The 23,234-nt window shown below is 41.4% G+C and overlaps 1 pseudogene; it reads left to right on the forward strand.

Moving 5' to 3' along the window:
- Positions 1 to 17,656: 17,656 nt before the first annotated feature.
- On the forward strand, positions 17,657 to 19,314 carry LOC148032495 (ribonuclease TUDOR 1 pseudogene; annotated as a pseudogene).
- The last annotated feature ends 3,920 nt before the right edge of the window (positions 19,315 to 23,234 follow it).

Consider the following 23,234-nt stretch of genomic DNA (forward strand, 5'->3'; position numbering starts at 1 on the left):
AGGCATCGATGGTGGCGGCCATGGTCTGCCATCCAGATTCGACGAGCTGACAGATGTTCTGCACGTCTTGGGCTGCAACAGCGCCCCAGAAGATGCCATGGTTGGAGGGCGAGAGCAAGGAGTAGGCGAGGGGGACTGATCCACGTGCTGAATCGGGAGTTGCTGGACGTGGGCGCCATCACACTCAAGCTCAGTGTCATGTATCAAATTAAGGTAAAAGGGGAAATTTTTTTTCCCTTATCCTCCTGTCTGCGACGTTTGAGCTGGAAGGGGGAAGGGAATAGAAGAGCCAGCAAGCTCCTCGCTGGAGCTTGCTTGGCTTCACGCCCATGCACATCGACGCGTGGGGGCGGGAGGATCCTACCGCCCCCCCTATTTAAATCGGGGCTGCCAGAAAACTTCACGACAGAAAGGAAGAGGGCTGAAAAATGGTGAGAGATTGGGAGGATAGGAGAGCTGTCATTCTGTCAACATCTGACAGAGAGGAGGAAGCAAAGAAAATTAGTGGAGGTTGCGAGGAGGCTGAGGTTGCTGCCTTAAAAGCCGTCGAGGCGCTGCCAATTGGACACCGTGACCCAGGGAGAAGTCGCCCTGCCTGCCGCCGCCCGCGAGATCACCACGAAGTCGCCCTCATTCTTCTTCCATGTGGGCTCTGTCCAGAAGCTCTTGGAAGCTCCTTGGAAGCTTCCAAGGGTGGGCTTCCTAAGCCCCCCCTCCTCTGGCCTTTCACACACCCATCCACCCCCCCTGTTTTAAACCCTTAAGCCCCCCTTCCCATGGATGGACCCCCCCCCCCCCCCCCAAAAAAAAAGAACTAAGGCTTGAAAAGCCTTATTACCTTTTTCACCCCCCTCCCGGTTTTATCCCCTTTTATCCTTTCACCCCCCACCCCCCCCCTCCCCCATGGTCTTAAACCCTTAAGCCCTTCTCGTGGGGCCATTAAACCCCTACTCCCCTTGGCCTCAAAAACCACAAATCCCGCCCCCCCCCCCCCCCCCCCCCCCCCCTCCGTGCTTTATAAGCTTTAAGGCCTTTCTCCCTTAAGCCCTTCCCTTGGATGGAACCCCCCAAAAAACTAAGGCTTGAAAAGTCTTATCCACCTTAACCCCCGTGTTTAACTTATTACCCCCTTCTTGTGCTTTTTACCTCCTTTCACCCTTCCCCTTTCCCCTTGGGTTGGAACTTAACCCCGTGTGTCTAGAAAGCCCTTCAAGATCCCTTTTTTTAAAATACCCTTTCAAGGCCCTTCATATGTTTTTTGAAACCACACTCACACACACCATTTTCCCCCGCATATAAATCCCTATAGGGCCTTTTCTTTTACGCTTTATAAACCTTTCCCTCTCCGAAGAAGCTAAGACCTTAAAGGTCTTGTTACCCCTTTCTCGTGGTTAATCACTTAATGATTCCTTGCCTCGAAAGAGAGAAGAAGAGTATTGAAGCGACGGTGGAATTCCGAAAAGGAGGTAAAGCTGCTTTCACGTTTGAAGAATTACAACTGCGATGCCGCCTAAGAAAGTCCAAAGAGGGTCATCTCCCGATATCTCACCCCAAAACCAAGTTTTTCCTTCTTAATTTTATATCAATTTTAATTCAATCATGCAAGATGAATTGTTAGGGATAAGATATATTTTGTCCTAGTTATTTACGATGAAGGAATTTAGTTTAATTGAACATGCAAAATGGATAAACTATAAAACATAGTTTTCCTTCAAATAGCATTATGAATTGAAACAAATTACGAGCAAGATTATCTACCTACTATAGTAGTATATTTCGGTTAAATCGTGAAGGCATAATAAACTGCATCTTGCACCATTAACCCCTATTCTTTTTTTTTGCAACGAATCATCATAGAAGGTGAAATTCATGAAAGGTTTCTTACGTTGCTTAAACTCTAGGAAGTTGTCATTACTAACTGCATATCTTAGCAAGGAAAAGATTGTTTATTTGGCATGAATTTTGTTCGCAAGAAAAAAGGAAGATTAGTTGAATTTGCCTAACCTCAAAGCAATAAAGTTTAGGACTGAAAAATCAATTGTCACATAGATAACAAATCATGCCGAGGTGATCTCGATATTACCTTCTAAAAGTTAACCGAGTTAATATAAACTTAGAGATACCTATGCTGCGAAATATGCATTGGGAATGATTTAAAATCCAAGAAACGTTTATACCTTAAATACTTGCCCACCTTCCCTGATTGTAGGGTCAATAAATCGTAAACGTAAAAGAACTAGGGTTTGTCCCTGAGGTTCGTAAAGAAAATAATAAAAGCTAAGAAACCCTAGGACTGACAAACGTCAGTTTAAAGAAATTGAAACGGATTGTTTTGTAACTCCATTATCGCATAGCACGATGCAGAACTTGCGCGGCAAGTATGAAGTCATATGGTCTTGTGATTGATTCACAAGAAGAAAGGTTGAATACCCTAAAAAAGGATGGCGGATCCTTACGCAAGTTATCTTGCAAAAGGATGTATTCTTTGATATCCTTCTAAATAAGGAAGGTTAAAAACCGGAAACTAAAGTATCCAATGAACTTTAGGGTTGACCAAGTTGGGTTAATAGGGTACGCCCTAACCCAGAATATAAAGGATCTTGCCAAGTTGCAAGGTACTCCGGATCGAGTGCTAGATGCATTCAAAAGGAAAGATTCCTTCCTTAGCAGTTTGCCAACAACAAGATCGATTAATGGAAATGTTTGTGCTTGCTAGAGATTTTAGAGCACTGTTTGATTTATGAATTACAAATTAAATGAATATCTATACTTCAGGTTGAAGGCCTGAAGGGAGAGGCAGCTTCAGTTACCCCCGACTACGTGCCTGACCCTAACCAAGGGGGTTGTTGACCGCGCCGAGAACGTGGACCGAACCCGCCGCGAGAGGTATCTTCATTCAGCTCTACTTGGAGCAGGAGGACGCTTGGGTGCCAGAGGGGGCTCTGGTCGTAAAACCCTCGCCTTTCGGGTCCTGCACAAGAGGCTAACGTGACTAGGGATTGGATCTCGAGGCCCACATACTAGTCTACAGGCAGAAACTTGGAATAGTGATCCCTGTGGAGTGCTGGATAGCCTTTGGGTAGATTATGGATAAGCCTACGGGCAAAACTCCTTGTATTTCAAAGATAAATATGATGATATATTAATAAAGAACATTACGTGAAGGAACCAGTGCTTAACAGTTTAATTAAAGAAGCTGATTGTTACATATCCAACTAACATGTTAGATAATTACCTAACTAAAACAAACCAAGGAAAGTGCAGAGGATGAGCCATGGGTCCGTCCTACGGTTGGGTGGTCCTGGTTGGCCGGGGACTTTTCTCAAATCTCGAAGAACAGCGGGATGATCGTAAAAGGATAGAATAACAAAAGCGTTGACCTAGAGTTATGTCTTAACCGATTTACACTGTTTTAGGGGAATGGAATGGGACTATGCCTTATGGTAGAGAGGTTGAGCTTTGCATCCCTCTCGTTTCCCATTCTCTTTGAACCAAGTGCAGTGTGTATTCGCTTCGCACCTAGCGTTTCTGCGTAAAGTAGTTTGCTTGGGTCGGACGCTAGTTGCTGTTAGAAAATGACCAATCAGGAAAACCCAAATTCCGATCGATCCTAAGTGGGAACGGCCAGAATACTTCCACTACGTGGCACACGCGCGAAATCCCTAGATCGCAAACCCCGTAACATTCCCTGGGAGTGCCGGGCAGAGCTTTCTAGACATCCTTTCTGATGGACTGCTAAGAGGTGTCCTGGATGATACTAGTGGACACGTTACAGTTGGTATCAGAGCCAACCAATAACGGAATTGTTTTTTTGAAAACTCAAAGAAATGAAGTAAAGCAATTGTTGTTGTCCAAACATTTCCTTACCTTCAATACTGTCTTGCAGAATTACGAAGCCTGGAATAAACTTCTGGTATTTCAAGTCATGTTTATGACTGCAATGCATTCTCCGCTTTATCGACAAAGGGTTGAGATAATGAACATCCTAGAGTATATTTATAATCCATCACCTTTGTACATGGAACGAAGATGGACAGGTGCTTCAGGAATCTACTATATAGCCACCCACCGGTTTACTTATCTACAGACCAACCTAAAGAGGATCAAGTGGTTGGAAGACCTGAAAGCCGTGAAGCTGTTTGTTTTTGTGGAAGCTCACGTAAATTTGACTTTATATATTCAAGGTCGGAGGTCTCAGATGAACTCATATGTATATGACGAAGTAACTCCTATAATCCCCGCAGACAGGATTAAAGTGTTGGGCCACCATGAGAAGTATAGATTCCAACAGAAAGGATATCCTGAACTTCCAATGACTTACCAATTCCTGAAGATCCATGACCCAAAACCCGACTATTACACAGTTCCTGTAGATAAATGCAATACAACGTTGTTCTCCCCAAACTAAATGTAACAATTGGCTTATCATCACATGAAACATTGTATTCGAAAGGGCTATGCCCATATAAATACAAATAAAGACTTCTTTTTATGTCTGGCTGTGCATAAGAGTTGATAAAAAGTTAAGTAGCTACATTGTTTACGAGATAGCTAAATTAAAGATGTAATATAAGCTAACGTCGATTATCATATAATAACGTTAAGAAAACCTTTATTCAAGCACAACCCCAGGTACAGGTTCCTAATTCGCCTCCTACATCAAGTACTGCTGTGATCCAGGAGAAAAAGTTCATTCTCAAGCAGATTAAGCCACCCGAGTTTGACGGGAGAGGCAGATTCGTCCAGGCTGATGCTGAAATTTGGATTGAATCCATGGAGGATTACTTCGAAGCAGCCGGTACTGCACCCGCCAATCAGGATATGCTCGCCAAGTTAAAGCTCACCGGCGAAGCCAGACTTTGGTGAAAGCAATGGTGCAGGGATCAAGGGATCACACAGGGATCTGTTACCTGGGAGAAGCTGAAGAAAGCCATGTAGGGAAGATACTTACCACCTGCATATCGCACACAGAAAATGAACGAGTTCTACGAGCTAAAACAGCTAGGACTCACTCTTGACGCATACTACTCTAAATTCATCTCACTTTTAAAGTATGCGCCACAGATGGACATGACACAGCAGGTGTCCAAATTTTGTGCGGGCTTAAATCCACCAGTAAATACACGTCTCGAATCTATGCGTCCATCAGATCTTAAGGATGCACTCATTCGAGCGGCGCTTATAATTCAGGAGGTGCAAGCTAGACCAAGGGGTAACAAAACTTGGTCTTATAATGACCCGAACAGAGGAGCATTCAGACCTCAAATGAAGAGAATCCAAGGTCATAATCAGGGACAAAGAAAGAAAGCAAGGACGAATAACGTCAACAACTTTGTTCCTACTCAAAGTAATGGCCCAAATCTCCATTGTTTCCACTATAACGAACCCGGTCACTTCAAGAGGCAATGTCCCAAGCTTGGTGGAGGACATCGCCAAGCGTCTTTCCAAGGAACAGGCCATGGTCAAGGAGCCGCTACCCGAGGAAGAGGAAGAACTGCCTGCATTGCCAATAGGCAAAGAGGCGAAGAAGAAGAAGAGAAAGATCCGACCATGGAAGCAGAATTCGAAAGAGCGACAGTCCATGCTGCTTTACACAAAAAAGGGCCGAATCGCCAGTTCTCGGTAATTCAGACACCGTCGGACTATCAAGGTAAAGGTTTCAAGACCCTGATTGATTGTGGCAGTACACATTCCTTTATCTCACCAACATGTGCAAAAAAGATTAGAAATAACCACAGTAGAAGCACCTACCCTGCTTATGGAATTGGCAAATGGTAGTGAGGTTACCTGTACCAGGCAAACTGCTAAGGTGGAATTCTTTCTCGGAGGAAAGAAGACTTCGATTAAATTCAGAGTCATGAATTTAGGTATCCATGAGTGTCTACTCGGAATGGACTGGCTTAAGCCCAACGACGCCCACATTCACTGTGGAAAGGGTCAAGTTTCCTTTCAAAACTCTGAAAGGGAATTAGTCACAACTCAAGGTGAGGCAGGAGTGCTAAAAATCCAATTGGCCAAAGTATCTCGGATCATAAAAGGAGTCAGAAAAGGATTACATGTTTACTTGATCAAACTCAACAAATTAGATCAAAAGCAAGAGTCTCATGAAGGACCTTCTTGGCTAAAGGAATACGCGGACGTATTCCCTGAAGAGTTGACTGAACTTCCACCTCAAAGAGAAGTGGATCATGAGATTAGGTTAGTACCTGGAGCTGCACCAATTGCAAAGAGACCTTATAGAATGTCCATACCAAAAGCAATTGAGCTGAAGGAACAACTCAAGCAACTGTTAGATCAGGGCTACATCTGGCCTAGTAGTTCACCGTAGGGAGCTCCAGTACTATTCTAGAAAAAGAAAGATGGGACACTTCGACTATGTATTGATTACCGAGGGTTGAATCAATCAACAGTCAAGAATAAGTATCCTATTCCTAGAATAGATGAGCTTCTTGATCGTCTTCAGGGTGCGAAGATCTTCTCCAAGATTGATCTCAGGTCAGGTTACTATCAAATAAGGATCAAGGAAGAAGATATCCCAAAGACGGCCTTCAATACAAGATATGGGCACTTTGAGTTCCGAGTTATGTCATTCGGGCTTACGAATGCACCTGCCACCTTCAATAAGTTAATGTAGGATATCTTTAGGTCATATCTTGATGATTTCGTGCTTGTCTTCTTCGATGACACTTTAGTCTATTCTAAACAGGAAGAAGATCATGAACTTCAACTTTGGATCGTCCTCGAGACAATGAGGTCACATAAGCTATATGCTAAAATGAAGAAGTGTGCATTCTTCAAGCGTCAGATTGAATATCTGGGATTCATAGTATCATTAGAAGGAATATCAGTGGACCCAGCCAAGGTCAGAGATGTACTTGAGTGGCAAATACCAGTATCCGTCAAAGAGATACGTAGCTTTCTTGGATTGATAGGATGGTATAGGGTTTTCATAAAAAACTATGCTTTGATTGCAGCATCTCTGACGGACTTACTGAAGAAGCAAACTTCCATTGTATGGTCAACTCCCGAACAAAATAGCTTCCACAGATTGAAGCAAAGTTTGGTATCAGCACCTATTCTAAAACTTCCAGACCTCAATAAGGAGTTTGAGGTAGTAAACTGATGCTAGCATTCTTGCCTTCGGGTGTGTATTTATGCAGGGAGGTCATCCAGTGGGCGTACTCTTCAAGAAAATTGAAGAGTCATGAAAGGAATTATGCTACGCATGATATGGAATTACTAGCTGTCATCCATGCTCTAAAGCTTTGGAGACACTACCTGTTGGATAACAAGTTTACTCTAGTAACCGACCATAAGAGTCTCAAATGGATCTTTACCCAGAACGAGCTCAACATGAGGCAACGTCGGTGGATTGAAGTGTTGGAGGAATATGACTTTGAAATCAAGTACCGACCAGGGAAAGAGAATGTAGTCGCCGATGCACTTAGTCGCAAGGCATTCCTAAATTCCCTAATCCTACAGAATCCATCAACGGCCAGATCTCTAGCTATAAAAGTATCTATGCCAAACAACCCTATACTTGAATTAGCTAGAGAGGAAGCATGCCATGATTTGGCCTACCAATCAATGCTAAAGGAGATCTCTATCAAGGATCAGAATCAAAAGTTGCAAGCTAAGTATCAGGAATTTTCCATTGATAATGGACTTGTCTACTACAGAACAAGGCTGTGTATACCAGCAAGCCAGTCACTTAAGCAGAAGATAATGTGGAAAGCTCATGATTCCCCTTTCGCAGGACATCTTGGCTATGCTAAGACTCTTAATGCAGTTAGGAAGAGCTACCATTGGGAGAGGCTCAAAGGTGACGTTCTCAAATATGTCACCGAGTGTTTGTCTTGCCAACGTATCAAAGCCGAACATGTTATGATGCCAGGGAAATTGCAACCGCTTGACATCCCCCAAATGAAATGGGAATTCATCAGTATGGATTTTGTTGTAGGCCTACCCCAAATCTAGGGAGGATACAACTCGATCATGGTTGTAGTTGACATGCTTACTAAAGTTGCACACCTTACTCCAGTAAAGACAAACTATAAAGCCTCAGACATTGCAAGATTGTTTATCAAAGAGATATTCAAGCTACATGGTTTACCTAGAAGAATCATTAGTGATCGTGATTCTCTCTTCACATCACACTTCTGGAGGGCTATCTTTGAAGCTATTGGGACTCAGCTCTGTTTTAGTACCGCTTACCATCCCCAAACGGATGGCCAAACAGAGCGAGTAAATCAAGTCATCGGGGATATGCTTAGGGCATACTGTTGTCGAGAGCCGAAGAGGTGGATTCAATACTTGCCTTTGGTAGAATTTTCATACAATGCTTCTTATCAGCAGAGCATTCAAATGACTCCTTTCCAAGCATTGTATGGTCATGACTGTCGAAGTCTCCTAAAATTTTTCGATTCAACCCTAAGGGTTGAAGCGTCAAGGTAGATGTTGGAAGAGATGGATGATCAAACAAAGACAATAAGACAAGGCATACAAGCGGCCAAGGATAGACAAAAGGCATACGCGGATTTGAAGCGTCAAGAAAGAGTCTTCGAAGAAGGAGACATGGTCTTCATTCACGTACGCCCTAAAAAGAGTTCTTTATCCCTAGGAGATTGCAAGAAGCTAAGTCCAAAATATTGTGGGCCGTACAAAATCCTCAAATGCCTAGGACCCAATGCTTATAGATTGCAACTCCCTGAGAACCTAAAGGTTCACAATGTATTTCATATCAGCCTATTGAAAAAATATGTACCCAACCCTAACCATGTACTTGATGACCAACAAATTGTAATGTCTAGTCAAGGAGTCCTTGAGCTAAGGCCTGATAGGATCTTAGATGTTAGGGAGAGACAATTAAGATCCAGAACCTTGAGAGAATGCCTCGTCCAGTGGAAAGATTATCCCGAAGAGGATGCCACTTGGATAGAAGAAGACACTCTCAACCATCAATATCCCCAGTTTATCTCGAGGTGAGGACATCTCGATTCCTCTAAGGGGGAGAGAATGTAATATATCAAATTAAGGTAAAAGGGGAATTTTTTTTTTCCTTATCCTCCTGTCCGCGACGGTTGAGCTGGAAGGGGGGAAGGGAATAGAAGAGCCAGCAAGCTCCTCGCTGGAGCTTGCTTGGCTTCACGCCCATGCACATCGACACATGGGGGAGGGAGAATCCTACCCCCCCATTTAAATCGGGGCTATCAGAGAACTTCACGACAGAAAGGAAGAGGGCTGAAAAATGGTGAGAGATTGGGAGGATAGGAGAGCCGCCATTCTGTCAACATCTGACAGAGAGGAGGAAGCAAAGAAAATTAGTGGAGGTTGCGAAGACTACTGAGGTTGCTGCCATAAAAGCCATCGAGGCGCTGCCAATTGGACACCGTGACCTAGGGAGAAGTGCCTGCCTGCCGCGAGATCACCACGAAGTCGCCCTCATTCTTCTTCCACGTGGGCTCTGTCTAGAAGCTCTTGGAAGCTCCTTGGAAGCTTCCAAGAGTGGGCTTCCTAAGCCCCCCTCCTATGCCTTTCACCCCCCCTCCCTCCCCCCGGTTTTAAACCCTTAAGCCTCCCTTCCCATGGATGGATTCCCCCCCCCCAAAAAAAGAACTAAGGCTTGAAAAGCCTTATTACCTTTTTCACCCCCCTCTCGGTTTTATCCCCTTTTATCCTTTCACCCTTCCCCCCCGGTCTTAAACCCTTAACCCCTTCCCGTGCGGCCATTAAACCCCCACTCCCCTTGGCCTCAAAAACCACAAATTCCCCCCTCCCCCCCTTCCCTCCCCCCCCGTGCTTAAATTAATAAGCCCTTCTTGTGTTTTTTTTTAAACCCGTGTTTCACCCCCCCTCCATGCTTTATAAGCCTTAAGGCCTTTCTCCCTTAAGCCCTTCCCTTGGATGGAACCCCCAAAAAACTAAGGCTTGAAAAGTCTTATCCACCTTAACCCCCGTGTTTAACTTATTACCCCCTTCTTGTGCTTTTTTCCCCCTTTCACCCTTCCCCTTTGCCCTTGGGTTGGAACTTACCCCCGTGTGTCCAGAAAGCCCTTCAAGATCCCTTTTTTCTTTTTACCCTTTCAAGGCCCTTTATATGTTTTTTGAAACTACACTCACACACACCATTTTCCCTCGCGTATAAATCCCTATAGGGCCTTTTCTTTTAGGCTTTATAAACCTTTCCCTCTCCGAAGAAGCTAAGACCTTAAAGGTCTTGTTACCCCTTTCTCGTGGTTAATCCCTTAACGATTCCTTGCCTCGAAAGAGAGAAGAAGAGTATTGAAGCGACAGTGGAATTCCAAAAAGGAGGTAAAGTTGCTTTCACGTTCGAAGGATTACAATTGCGATGCCGCCTAAGAAATTCCAAGGAGTAGCTACGGGAGGGTCATCTCCCGGTATCCATGTGGATATCTCACATCAAAACTAGGTTTTTCCTTCTTAATTTTATATCGGTTTTAATTCAATCATGCAAGATGAATTGTTAGGAATAAGATATATTTTGTCCTAGTTATTTATTATGAAGGAATTTATTTTAATTGAACATGTAAAATGGATAAAGTATAAAACATAGTTTTCCTTCAAATAGCATTATGCATTGAAACGAATTACGAGCAAGATTATCTGCCCACTATAGTAGTATATTTCGGTTAAATCGTGAAGGCATAAAAACTGCATCTTGCACCATTAATCCCTATTCTTTTTTTTTTTTGCAACGAATCATCATAGAAGGTGAAATTCATGAAAGGTTTTTTACGTTGCTTAAACTCTAGGAAGTTATCATTACTAACTGCATATCTTAGCAAGGAAAAGATTGTTTACTTGGTATGAATTTTGTTCGCAAGGAAAAATGAAGATTAGTTGAATTTGCCTAACCTCAAAGCAATAAAGTTTAGGACTGAAAAATCAATTGTCACATAGATAACAAATCGTGCCGAGGTGATCTCGATATTACCTTCTAAAAGTTAACCGAGTTAATATAAACTTAGAGATACCTATGCTGCGAAATATGCATTGGGAATGATGTAAAATCCAAGAAACGTTTATACCTTAAATACTTGCCCACCTTTCCTGATTGTAGGGTCAATAAATCGTAAACGTAAAAGAACTAGGGTTTGTCCCTGAGGTTCTTAAAGAAAATAATACAAGCTAAGAAACCCTAGGACTGATAAACCTCAGTTTAAAGAAGCTGAAACGGATTTTTTTGTAACTCCATTATCGCATAGTACGATGTAGGACTTGCGCGGCAAGTACGAAGTCATATGAAATACCCTAAAAAAGGATGGCGGATCCTTACACAAGTTATCTTGCAAAAGGATGGTGGAACTCCTTGTATTTCAAAGATAAATATGATGATATATTAATAAAGAACTTGTTTGATATTGTTTTTATATGTCACGTGATAAGATTACGTGAAGGAACCAGTGCTTAACAGTTTAATTAAAGAAGCTGATTGTTATATGTCCAACTAACATGTTAGATAATTACATAACTAAAACAAATTGAGAAAAATGCGGAGGATGGGCCATGGGTCCGTCCTACGGTTGGGTGGTCCCGGTTGGCCGAGAACTTTTCTCAAATCTCGAAGAACAGCGGGATGATCGTCAAAGGACATGAACAACAAAAGCGTTGACCTAGAGTTATGTCCTAACCAATTTACACTGTTTTAGGGGAACGGAATGGGACTATGCCTTATGGTAGAGAGGTTGAGTTTTGCATCCCTCTCGTTTCCCATTCTCTTTGAACCAAGTGTAGCGTGAATCCGCTTCGGACCTGACGTTTCTATGTAAAGTAGTTCGCTTGGATTCGACGCTAGTTGCTGTTAGGAAATGACCAATAAGGAAAACCCAAATTCCGGTCGATCCTAAGTGGGAACGGCCAGAATACTTCCGCTACGTGGGAGACGCGCGAAAGCCCTAGATCGCAAACCCCATAACATTCCCTGGGAGTGCCGGGCGGAGCTTTCTAGACATCCTTTCCGATGGACTGCTAAGACGTGTCCTGGATGATACTAGTGGACACGTTATACTCAGCGACGATGCTAATTGACCTTTCACTCCAGTTACAAGAGCGTAAGAAAAGACGATCATGATCATTACCATTACTATCACAACGTCCCTCATTAGTGTAGGAAAACCATTACTATCACAACGTCCCTCATTAGTGTAGGAAAAACACTAGCTGCACTACTCCGAGAGAGGCGTTTATGATCATTCAATTGGATCACAGCTGCCATCGCTACTTCAACACTGTACATCCCCTGATATATTCTCTCTCTCTCTCTCTCTCTCTCTTTTTCGTTCCTGCGTCTTTTCTAGGTATACTAGTGACGCCCGCACGTAGAAGGTTGGAAACCACATTATTAATATTTAATTTAGACTTGAATTGGAAATTTTCGGTGATGCGTCTGTGGTCGTTCCTGCGTCGTTTCTAGGTATACTCACCTCTTATTTATATCTGCCTTCTAGATAAGGCCTGCGGATTCACAAATTCATCGAGCAGATATGACCATATGATATCAATTGAATAATTGGCACTCTCCATGGATACCGAACCATATAATATCGATGCAACAATTGGCCCTCTCCATGGATACCTCAGCCATATTTCTGTGCAGAGGCTGATAACTTCCACGTCCTGGCACAATCTCATTTTCTAAAAGTATGTGGGCAACCCTCTTCAGGCTGGTCTAGTGTGGATTATCACATTTTGACCTCGTTTCTGCAGATGCGGGCTTGCCCTTGCATCGTATGGCGCGCTGAGTGGCGATAAATTATATTGCACGCTGGCAGTCGATAAATGCAAAAGGAGGCGAAGAAGAAAGTTGTTAAAGCTGATAGAGAATTTGTTCGACGATCTCATCATTTTTATCGTCCCATCGTCATAATGTTCTAGAGCACTTGAAATAAAAAGTTTCAAAACTTGAAATAGAAAGTTTTCAAACGTTTTTTATTGTTTTTAGTGTTGACAAGGAACTCTAAACCATTTGCTATGTAGTGAAATTAATCCGAAGTAGTAAATTCCTTAGATTACCTAATTATAACTAGCAAAATTGCTCCCCAAAAATTTTACTACATATAACTCAAAAGAATCCTACATATAACTAGTAAACCTATTGTTTTTCCTATATAGTTATTCTTTTTTTATAGTAAAATGCAATCTTCCTAATAAATAGACCCATTTATCATACAATGAAGCCTTTACAACAAGGAATTTTATTAATTGTCTGTAAAAGAACTAGTTGAGTGTAGCACAAGTCTAATAAAACATTTGGATCGTTTTATGGCAAACCACTGTGTGAGATTATGACTAGTTTTACAATGTGCAATACATACCCACATGAGAAAAACACCTCGAGGGTAGTTACACACCAGGCAAATGCCCCCACTCGGCATCAAGACAGTCTGCGCTTTTGTTTACACACTAGGCATAGATAAAAAATTCAAAATGGTGTGTTTGGTTGATTAGTAAGAGCTTAATGGGACTTGCATCTCATAGATTGTGGGTTCCAAACTTGCCAGATCCTCTACATTTCTTTAAATAACAAAGTGAAAAGTGATTGTCCTCTTATGACTTATCCGTGCACTAATCCCCTAGGTAGGAGATTTCCCTTGCCCAGATCCGCCGTTCATGTGGGTTTGTGGCATCCATTGTTTGCTAACACGTCACCTCCACACCCCTCTATTTTTCGATGTGAACTAGCCATCTGGGCCTATGTATAATTGCTTAGATTACATTGTAAACCAATAACTCACAATATGCTATTGTGATCCATATAGCATGACTATCTTGGATGGATGTGTCCCTATTTATGATAACTATTATATAATCTTGAATTTTTAGAGTTCAATTATTTTTATTAAAACAACTTTCATTTTCTCCCTACACATAGAGGACATCCCAATGTATAATTAGATCACAAAAACTACTAATGTTTCCTTAACTTGCATTCACGGGTCCAATAGGCTCATTCTATCACAAACGTTTGACGTGAAGTCTACACTGTGGATCTTAGTGTTATTTGCACTTACGTAGCTATTAAAGGCTCAACCAGTTTTAATTATTTTATATCAAGTTTAGGTTGTAGATCCAAACACTCCTCCAACTTACAATCTCAATTTTCAAGAGGCACATACAATTTGAAGCCCTTATTATCAAGTTTAGGAACCGATCATAAGATTTTGACTTCTTACTATTAAGTCCTTATTATTAATCTTAGGAAAGTATTAACAATATCATTTGCAAAAGTCACAGGTGTTCATTTGTAATCAAACCTTTGTGGTTCAACATACTAAATCTACAAAAGAAGAAGTAATGATAAACTTAAGGGTAGTTGAACCCCAAACACAATTTGTGTCTACCAAGGAGTGTACCTGCACAATTCAAAACAAATATTTGGATATAGAGAGAGAGAGAGAGGCATGATTGCCTTTTAGAGGCAATCATGTCTCTCTCTCTCTCTCTCTCTCTCTCTCTCTCTCTCTCTCTCATGCATACTATTAAGTAACAGCATATGGCTTTAATTTCATATATGCACATGTATAGCTCCCACATGCACACAAAACTATGTCCTCTAACAATATCCAAAACTTAAAAAGTGAGTGTATTTACAAGCCAAAATAAAATGTCATGTCTTCCACTATTGAAGCATATATGAATGAGAGAGAGAGAGAGAGAGAGAGAGAGAGAGAGAGAGAGAGAGAGAGAGAGAGAGAGAGAGAGAGAGAGAAGATACTATAACAGAGCCATACAAAATTTCATGTCTTGCTCTATCCTTATCTACAATATGCATATTGTCCATTGATAAAAAATGGCAAGGAAAGAATAAAGATATATATATGCATGAAGGAGAATGAAAAATATACAAAGAGATGAAAATCCCTCTCAATTTCATCATTGTGGGATTTTGGTTGATCATAAACGTGATGTCCCTATCATTGTACATTGATGACTCAACAACACAAGTCTATATGTGTTTCCATCCCAGGGAGTCCACGTTATAGAACATGTAAGATACCACATGAGTTCAAAAGAGAGGGTATATTTATTATGTTGACTTACAAATTTTAAAAAATAGAAGGGGTTTATAAATGTACTCAATGTAAAATCACATTATGGGTCTTTTTATTTAAAAAATTTTAAAGGCACAACTGGGGGGGAGGTGGGCATGTGTCTTGAGAGGAGATGTGGGGTGCAAGAGGGGATGGGTGGGGGAAAACAGGGGGAGGGGAGTCAATACTTAGACTTAGCTCTCTCTATGTGTGCGTGTGCGCTTGATTGGTTAGGAAGAAATTGACATAGCCTGCTAAATTCTATATAAAAGAATGGAAGGGATGAGCCCAAATGTTCCTGATCTAATCATTCTCCTTGTCTATTGTGCCCTCCCTAGTGAGATGTAGACGTAAATTTTGAGTCAACTCCTCCACGAACAAGGAAAGTGGCAGTATCCACCAACATTGCTAAAGTCTCTTTAAAATTGATAGCATGTATAATGTAGTTGACCCAGGATTTGCTAAATAGAATGTCTACAATCCCAAACTTGGTTTAGAATCCCTCGTCATTACATCCATTTCTCAAGCATTTGGAGAACAATGTGAAGGAAGATTGGTTGTATTGGACTAATGCTACACAAAAAGTGAATATGAAAATGAGATGCCTCCAACATATGTCCTAGAGTTTTAGAGAATCAACCTTGGTATGCCAACTTTATATATGAAGGCTATGGGCATTAACGATTTATTATAATTGATTCTATATATTATTTATAAGTTTGCCCCTCGGGGATCTCGAACTAACTAGAAGGCTATGTGGTATAAGAAGGAGAAGTTTGATATTCAATAAATAGAGAGGGCTTTTTCTTGAAGGGTGAGTGGGGATTATATTCTCTCTCTTCTCTCTCTCTCTCTCTCTCTCTCTCTCTCTCTCTCTCTCTCTCTCTCTCTCCCTCCCCTTTTCTTTTTAAATTCAACATAGGTCAATTGAATGCATGCACATACACACTCTCTTTTTTAATAAAGAAATACACACATACTCTCTCTCTCTCTCTCTCTCTCTCTCTCTCTCTCTCTCTCTCTCTCTCTCTCTCTCTCTCTCTCTCTCTCTCCAGTCTCCTTCATTACAGTTGGTATCAGAGCTTAGGTATTTGGTCCTTTCTTCCTTCTCTTTCCTCACATCTAGTTACATTTTATGAAAAAAAAAGCCCTAGTTTAGATAGGTACAGTAGGGACAGGAGCTGTAAGGAGTAGTGATGGAGTACCATAGGGGGATGGCATCTTTCTTGACAACCACACAAGCTATGGCAAGAGGCTTGGACAAATTTGAGGCAAGAGGATAAAAATGGAAATTCTTTTTCAATCCCTATTCAAAATCAAGAGGTTAACCTATCAAGAAGGACTCACAGGAAGTAGTGAGGGCTTTAGTCCCAATTACTTTTGAGACGAGGTCTTTTCTTTCTTCCCTGCAAGCTTCCTTTTGGAGTTTCCATGGAGTACCAAGTCAATATCTCTTCATATCTCTTAGACCTTGCTCCTCCCTTGCAAATGGGTGTTGCCATGGTTTTTCTCACTTCATCCTAAATGTCTGGAGTACCCAATCACTGTGGTATGGTCCACAAAAATAAGGTGCAATCCTGTAATGGTACTACTGGTAGAGGAGGTTTTGAATTGGAGGATTTGGGACCATCCACCTTCTTTTCCAAGGTTTGGACCATCCTCTCCTTCTTGGCTTCTTTGCAAGGGCCACAGTCCCCCTTTGAGCTAAAGAGACGCTACTGTGAACGAATCAATTTGCATCTCTCCACATTGTGCACACTACTTCCGAGGACCACAAAGATTGGTACAGCTTCATTATTGGCTGAGGTCATTGACTAAGTAAAGAAACTAGAAGGAATGGTGATGTGCTCGAGTGGAGTCTCAAAGTCGCCATGGTAGGTGCCCGTGGGGTTGGTGCGCTCTAGTGCACATGACCTCCTAGAACTTGGCACTGATCTAGTTGCTGCATTTGCCTTCCTAGACATGAAGTATATCTCTCCCTCTCCGTGTATTACCGAATCACTAGCCTTACTGGGAGGATATATTTTAGAGAGCAGTGGTTGTCGAGTGCAGATAGGCCCATGGGCATCCCCAGGCCAATCGAGGTTGAGAGGCATATTGATGGACCTCGATTGTTGCATATTGATGGGCAGAACATGCCTAGAAGGATGGATGGTCCAATTTCGCCATGCCCGCAGGGCAATCATGCTTTATAGAGAATGGAAGGCCCTAGTTTATTGCATCTTGAAGGCATTGGAATTCTGTGCCCCCAAGACCCTAGTATATTGCACCCTAAAGGGGATCCCACTTTGTGGACAATTGATGGTGCTGCTATGCTCCACCCTGAGGATGACAATAGTTTGTAGAGAAGAGAAGGCCCTGATGTGCTTCAAACTGAAAATGTAAATGCATTTGGGAGGATAGATCATCATGGAATACTATGACGTGCTAGTGACAAGACTCTCACAAGAGTGGAAGGACCTAGAATATTACCTTCTCAAGGTGATAGTATGTTGAGAAGAATCGAAGGTGTTGGTGGAATGCTAGGTGCTGAAAATGATATTGTAGCAAGGAGGTTGGAAGATGCTTGTATGCTCCATCCTATAGGTGATGGCATTTTTAGGAGAATGGATGGACCTGGTATGCCAGAGCTCGAAGATGATACTCTGGGGAGAATGGAAGGGACTAGGATTCCTAGTCTTGAACTTGATGATGTATTTAGAAGAGTACAAGGCCCCAGTTTTAATGCAGATCATGGAAATGATTTTAGGTGGATGGAAGGGCCTTGTATGCAAAGGCTAGATGGCAATAATTTTGGTTGGCAGATACCTGGACATGGCATCAATGTTGTAAAAATGGTGATAGCAACAAGAGGAATTTCCATGGCTATCAAGCAACATAGTAATTTTTAAGACCGCTCTAGTTACTATGATGCCTTACTTGCAACTAAATCAAGAGCTACGAAGGGAAAGAAAGGAGTACACTCAGCTAGAGAACCTCTAATAATGCACACGAATGATTTAACTCTGCCAACTTCTAGGCTAGGGGATCATAATGCAAACCAGAAAGCTCAGGCATCTATGATACAAAAAGCCAAGCAGCTTTTACCCTTCCTTCAAAGAGCAAAGAAGCTTTCTGTTGTAATGGAGTATGTGCTTAGTGGGAACCGCTACAAACTGTTTGTACCAAAAGAAACTTGTGCCATTGCATTCTCTTTGTCTAGGGTAAGATGCCTAGGCCATGGGGAACCATATGTAGATTATGCGATAGCTTTTATGAGGCACAAAATACTACAGAGGTATGTAGAGATTCAAGTGGAGACAATTGACAAAATGGGCACATTTGTGGGTACCTTATGGGAGTCCAAAACAAATATGGCTATCTCTCTTCTAAAGGCTGGGCTAGCAAAGCTTCATTCTCTATTTTCATATGATAATACTACAGAAGGTCACTTATTGGATTAGGCTGAGCAAAGTGCTATAAAATGGCTGACAAAGGTATGGAGAAACTATGTTGAAGGACAACAAGAAGTAAATATTGCTAGTTTGTCTGATGCTAACAAATCTAAGCACGAAGTTCTCAAGGTATGTGTGAGAGAAGTAATTGGAGGTGGTAAGTTTTATGCTTATTTAGTAAGAAATGCACGTGTCTCGAGTACCCAAATGCAGTTGGAAGCCTTAAGAGTGAATGAAAACTCACTTGCACCGGACCGAAACAGGGTGATGTTGTTATGGCACAGTTTTCAATGGATGGTTCCTGGAATCGAGCGATGGTTGTAAATTTTCCCCAACAGTCAAGAAAGGACTATGAAGTCTTTTACATAGATTATGGGAACTAGGAACTAGTTTCATTTTCTAAATTAAGGCCTTTAGATCCATCTATCTCTGGCACCCCAAGGCTTGCTTTATTGTGTAGCCTTGCTTATATCAAAGTACGTGAGCTGGAAGAAGACCATGGACAAGAGGCAATTGAATATCACAGTTCAACTACTGGACATTAAAGTTTAATGGCTATTGTAATTGAGAAAGACACTTTTGGTGGAAAAGTAAAAGGCCAAGGGAGAAGCACTAAGTTTAGTGTAACTCTTTATAAGGCGAAGCCATCCAAGTGTGTGAGTGCTGCTACAATTGATGTTGGATTTGCTCAGACAGAGAGGAGGAACAAGTGGGACAATGATAAAACAAAGATTAGTGACCAAGAATGTAGAGCTTTGCTCCACACTTCACGGTGGCTTGATGTAAGGGCTGTAGAAAGACATAAGGAATCGATGGATAAAATGCACTAACAAATAGATAATAGTATCTTCCAAAAAAAATCAATTGTGGCTCCTATTTCCAATTCCTTCTCTCACTCTTGGCATTCTTGAATGAATGCATTGATTACTACTCTATGGCGACAAGAAGATCTCCGAGCTACGAGCCACAATCAGCTAATTGAGCAACACAATTAGTTCATGTCTAAGATGGACCGAGTGGTCTCAATCCTCTTCGTCACCAACATGCGAGCCAAGGTAATCAATGACAAAGACGGCAGCCCTTACAACTCAAATTTCTCAAATGGCTACAATTAAAAGGATGGATCAGCATTATTATGAGCAGCAACATGGGCATTCTCATGGAAATTATGAGTACCCTCACCAGAGGCATGGTTTGGATGATGTGCAAAGGTAGCATCATGTGCCTTCTTATGGTTAGCATGTATATGATGATTGTGCATATTTTGAGCAGTAGCATGCATTTGATGACTATCTATGTTCTTATGAGCTACATTCTGATCACATACATGAACAACTATCTAGTCAACCTTGTGTACATGGGAAACATCATGCAAATGTATACAAGTATCTTCATGGGGAGCAACATCATTATTTGCAACAATAGAGTGCTTGATATCATCAGTCACTTGATCATTACTATGAGTAGCTTGTGCATCTATATGAGAAACATGATGCTTCTCACAAACAATGCCATGATGAGAGCATCTCACTACAGCTTCATGAGCAAGTGTCCCATCATCCCAAGGCCCTTAACTTTGAACACCCAGTAGCAGCCACAAATGTGGGGCTCACGAGCATGCATTGTCTAAGGGTTGATGCAGTGAATGCAGTAGTGATTGCAACCTCATTTGCTCCAGTTCTACATGGCACAATGGTTCCCAATGAGTTTACGGACAAGTCAATGCATGCTGCTGTATGGGTCAGTGAGGATCTTGTGCCACCATCAGTGCTTGAAGATGACACCATAAATCACTTCTATGATATAATGGATGCCCTGGATCACAATTATCCTTTTGACCCTAGTGGTAGTATGGACACCCATGCGTGTATGGATGACCCTTATGCTCTTGATGCTTATCATGTAGGTTATCCATTTGATCCCTAGGAAGGAATGGGTTCCAAAAAGCCCTACCTCGATCAACATTGTACCAGTGCAGCCCTCCCCCTACTTCAAGGGTGCAATTTTGACTATGCAATTTTACCCTAGTTTGCATTGTAGACAACTTGCAAACAACACACTATTCTAGAATATTTTTTACCCCGAATTAATGGCATTCAAGTGTCACCTATATGGGCTCAAACTACATTGCATGAGATTTGTTTTGACATGTCTCAAACCTCAATTGGGGCTGCCCATAGGAAGTTATGATCAATTTTCTCCAACAAGCTTGTTCTGAATAGCATGTTGTCCACTGTTTGTCAACCTCTAATTGTCACAAATTGGTGGCCTTTAGAGGTTGTGTGTTTATTTGGAGGCTTCCTAATCTTCTGACCAAGATGATGGGAAAATGCTGCAGTTTACAATCCAAATTGCAAACATCCAATCCATCCATATACTTATTAACTCAAAAGGGCAACTAAACAATACTTCTTCAATGCCCATGAGATGTGACAAGTCTTAGACACAAGAATTGGATGCTTCTGGTACTCTTCTCTATAACTTGATTATGTTCTGGATATTCTAGTCAAGGATATCTTCATAAGTTGTTCAAAATGGAAAGTCCTTGAGGCTTCTTGATAAATCACAGCTTTGTGAGCTGTTAGAGAACATGGCCATTATGTTTGTCATGGTTCCTTCAATTTTGCAATATCATTATTGAGTTGCAATGTTTTAAGTGATTGCCTTGAACATCCAGCAACAAAAGGAGTAGCTAAATTACAGCAGAGCATGACAAAACTACTGAAGATTGATGCAAAAGATAGCATCATAGAAGACAAGGCTGTTGATGAATCTGTAGAAATCACGGGATCAGAATCTCCCCAGGATGAGCTCTGAAAAGCTTCATTGGAAAATCTCAAAGGAGTTGGTCAAGATTCTACTTTTGGACACATATACTTTGGATTACGTGCTATGTAAGTTCCTTTCACTTCTAACTAGTTTAAAGTTGACTTGATGGTTTGTGCAATCCATTGTTGTGGGAGTCTAATTATGTGTATTTCTTCTTTAATTATATAGGGACTAATTGTAAGTTATCAAGGAGACCCAATTTAGTACTAATATGGATTTGAAGAACACTCTTTGATCATAGATGTTCCTGTTGAGAGAGAGAGAGAGTACAAGAGAGATACACAAGACATGCTCCCAAAGAATGATTCATATTGATGTAGAGTTAGTATATATAGGTGAGACCCAAGTCAAGTGAGAGATGGCATATATAGTTGTAACATCCCCACTCAAACAAAGGTCTCTGGCTGTGAGTGAAAAAACCCTTGGGGAGAACAAGGGAAAAACCCGAGCCCCTACACATACCTACGATACATAAATGATTTACTATAAAGTTTTCTTGAATACAATGATACATGCCTCAATCAGTGAGACAAGAACTTGGAACAATACCAAGTGCATGTCTTAATGAACTAAAGCGAGCTTCACTAAGAGCTTTTGTGAAGATGTCTGCAACCATTTGATCACTGGGACAATGCTCCACCATAATGAAACCTTTCTTGACTTCATGTCAAACATAATGATAATGAATAGCAATATGCTTTGATTTACTATGTTGTATATAGTCTTTGGTAAGACTAATAGCACTTTGATTGTCGCATCGAAGAGGTGTACTAGATGATGAAGGATGTCCCAAATCTGCAAGTAGTTGTCGAAGCCAAACTAGCTCGCGAGTTGCTAATGATGCAGCAACATATTCGGCCTCAGCTGTAGAAACCACAACACATCGTTGTTTCTTGCTGGACCAAGAAACCAAACATCCATGTACAAAGAAACAATTCCCACTTGTAGATCGCATGGATAAATGTGAACTTGCCCAATCAGCATCTGTATATCCAGTAAGGTCAAGAGAAGTTGAAGAAGATAAAGAAGAATCCTCTCGACGACGATAAATAAGACCAAACTCCTTAGTACCCTTGAGGTACTTAAGAATACGTTTTGCAGCACTCCAATGAATAGTGGAAGGGGAAGAAAGATACTGTCCCAAAACGTTATCTGCAAATAAAATATCTGGTCTTATGTTTAAACCAAAAAATTGAAGACATCCAACAAGAGTAGCAAAATGTTGATGAATGGCTGATTCTTCATTGTGTGTTGTAGATGTACCCTTGGTAGAGCTTGAAAGAATGGGAGTGTTGGCAGAGTGCGCATTTGTCAACCCAAACTTCTTAACAATATCATTAATAAACTTTGTCTGGCGAAGAAGAAGAATACCTTGTTGTCGGTGTCGTTGAACTTGAATACCCAAACAAGAATGTATCTCACCAAGATCCACCATTTCAAATACAGTCGATAAAAGCTTCTTCATAGCATCCAAGAAAGTAATATTATTTGACACAAGAATAGTATCATCAACATATAGAGCAAGAATAATAAAACATTTGTCCTCCCTTTTGATGTAAAGATTTGGGTCAGCAAAACATGCAACAAAACCTTTAGATGTGAGGAACTGATCAATCTTAATATACCAAGCACGAGAGGCTTGCTTCAATCCATATAATGCACGATGAAGCTGGCATACAAGATGCTCCTTTCTTGCAATCATAAAACCTTCAGGTTGCTCCATATAGATTTCTTCTTCAATATCTCCATTGAGAAAAGCCGTTTTAACATCCATTTGGTGAATTTCTAGATCAAATAGTGTTGCAAAAGCCAAAAGCATACGAATAGTTATGGAGCGCACAACGGGAGAAAATGTTTCTTGATAATCTACTCCTACAATCTGTAAGTAACCTTTTGCAACAAGTCGTGCTTTGAACTTATC

The sequence above is a fragment of the Lygodium microphyllum genome, chromosome 8 (assembly GCF_053477565.2).
Source record: "Lygodium microphyllum isolate KBCC chromosome 8, Lygodium_microphyllum_v1.1.10, whole genome shotgun sequence".
Lineage (NCBI taxonomy): Eukaryota > Viridiplantae > Streptophyta > Polypodiopsida > Schizaeales > Lygodiaceae > Lygodium > Lygodium microphyllum.